We start from the raw sequence: 2,906 nt of genomic DNA on the forward strand, positions 1-2,906 counted from the left end.
CCGGGTAAAATCAGACATAGCCTCAGCCCCACAAAATGGATGCTGCCACCACAGACACAAGTCTGCCCTCCTGCTGCTGGGAGTCCTTCCAGCTTGGGAGGTGTGGACAAAGGGTTTCCTGCCAGGGGAGGTGCGTGCACCACCCCAGACAGGATTTTGTGTATTGGTCAGGTAGGGCTTGAAAGAAACCAGACATGCCTGAGGCTCACAAGGAGCCTCGGTGCATATGCCAGTTCAATCCGGTCCTGGGGCACACCAGTCCCGGGCCTGGGGTGAGCTGGACAAAGGATTGGGGGTGTAACCACCCCCCTTCCTGGTCCCACCCTTAGGGAGGGACCTAGCAGGTAGTCCGGCCCCTAGAATCCGCTTAAAGGTAGGAGCTGTGTCCTAAGACTTCAGACATCCTGGAATCAACTTGAAACTAAGAAGAAGACGGGAACTTCGACGCTCTGCCGCACAGAGGACTGAAGCCAATCTCCCCTGTGGTCAGGGAGTGACCACCTTGCTAACGCAAGCACCATCCAGCGAATCGACGTCTGCTTTGCCGCTGCCTCCCGCCGGAGCCCGAGCCCAGAGACTGACAAGACCTGGACCTCCAGACCTCTCACCGCCCGATCCACAGTCCCTGAGAAGAGGAGACCCGTGGAGGCACCGAGACACGTGGAGCCAGCCATCTTGAAAAGACCACGACAAGCTGCAAGCGCAACAACCGAGGCTCCCTCCAAGTTGTGCTTTGGGATCTGAGAAGCCCAACACCCGAGCAGCATCTGCACCAAAGGTGAGCCCTCTAGCATCTCCACGATCTGCGTGGGGCCCTTCTGCATTTTGCCACTCGACGCGCCTAACCGGCTGCTGGCCCGCTGGCTAGTGGCCATCTTGGCGACGAACTTCAAGAAATACACCACTGGTCTGGTTGCTCCAGACTGGCCCTTGCTCCCCTCCAAAGGAGCAATCCCTCTGACCTTGCTGGTCAGAGCCATCAGCTTATTTTGTTTTCCACAACAATTGCTTTTGCCAAGGCTTATTTGCTTCGATCAAGTCGCCGACACCGCTGACAGCGAGAGCCTGCATGGGACAGCTCGTGAACCGACTCCTGGACATCGTCGACCTTCAGGGGCCACTTGGCTGCAGAGACAAGCTACACCTTCCTTCCTGTTTGCACCCGACATCGCCTGGTACCCACCTGGTGCCACGCTGGTCACTGGCTAGTGACTGTGAACACTGTCCCCTTTGCTTACAGGTCTTCAACATCTCCGATCCACTCTTGGATCCACCGCATCTCTTCCGGACCGGCCGCCTGCAGCATCTGTGTACACAGGCTCCATTGAACAGATAGAAGAAACCCGACGCACTTCGACGCCTATGCACCCGCTTCCTGTGGGTGAGGTAAAGCTGGCACTCCGGTGCCCAAGTGTAGAGAATCATCTCTAGTGTCTGTGTTTCCAATCTTAAGTTCCTAGTCCATCCGGAAGATCCTCTTTGCAGTAACTTTGTACTTTTTACGCACCCATTGAAAACCTATGGGAGCTCGCGTGTGACTATTTGCTCTGCACACGCAACCCGTGGACCTCCTGGTCACTAACTGAAGTTAGCTCCTTGTAGGCCCAGCGATTCTAGAGGCCCTAGGCCTTTTCCCTTTTCTGTTCGTGGTACTTATACCACTATTTTAGTATATGGTTTTAGCGGCCACCAGGGCCTATCCATATAAAGTGCAACTTCTGTGTATTCTACTGTAATCTTGTTTAACGATTTGTGCTCCTGTGCTCATAAAGAGTCTAGGGGTTACTTTGAGAAATAAATACACATATATTTTGAATATATATCTGTGTGGTGTCCTTTCATTGGTATAAAAGGGGGTTACATTTGGTAAAATAGCCTGCTTAACACGCTTCACGAGTTTAGCCTCAAAGACTGCTTAGCCTACGCTACCACTAGGGCAGCTAGTCCGAAAAGCTTGACTTACAACCACACCATAAGGGTTGCTTGGCATGGTACAAGGTGGTCACTTTAACTAGTGAACATCATATACCAGGCCAACTTCTCACATTGGTGAGCAGCGGTTGGATTTGAGCTTGCTGTGTTTTACCATTGTAATCTCTTGGTTACCAATTGAAAGATCACATAGGTACCTGTAGGTACATATAAATCAAGATTAGATATACTTAAGTTCTACTGAACTTAGTTGTTGTAGAGCAAAGGGAGTAGCACACCCTGACTACAACTACTAGATAGGTTTAGTAGGTAAACCCAAGTGTAGGTAGATTGCAACACATCCACCCACACTTAAGAGCAATGGCTGGGGCAGAGGGGTCCAAGGTACCCATCTCTGTTGAGAGTGACCCCCAGAGGGCACCATCCATCTTTGCTACCCTAAATCAGAATGAGCTCAGGCATTTGGCAACTCTTAGAGGCCTTAAACAGCCCAAGAACCCTACCTCTGCTGAGCTCAGAGAACTCTTACAGAATGATGAAAATCAGAAAGAGCTCGAGAAAGCTTCCCAGTTAGCCACCTTAGGGACAGGAACAGGAGGCCCCCCTTCTGAAGATGCCACTGAAGTACCCCTTTCCAATAGCCATCCCTTAGATGAGCACCATGCTACAGAGGAGGAAAGTGGTGGGGATACAGATGTGAGTGAGGATGAAGGGAGAACTAGCCCAGTGCCAAGTGTTATACTTGGCCCAGCTAAACTAAGGCTATTGGGGACTGACAATGGGATCATCCCATTGGATCTCCCCAGTGGACTTAACCAGAGGTCTGGGAGGCAAAAGAATCACCCAGGTGAATCTAATGCTTCTCATACCTCTAGAGGCTCTCAAGGTCACTCCAGGAGAAGGATGACCACCCCTCAGAGGAGGGAGCATGAGGCCAGAATGCAGGAAGCCCAGCTGAGGATCAGGAAGCAGGA

Source organism: Triturus cristatus, chromosome 5_1, assembly GCF_964204655.1.
Source record: "Triturus cristatus chromosome 5_1, aTriCri1.1, whole genome shotgun sequence".
Taxonomy (NCBI): Eukaryota; Metazoa; Chordata; class Amphibia; order Caudata; family Salamandridae; genus Triturus; species Triturus cristatus.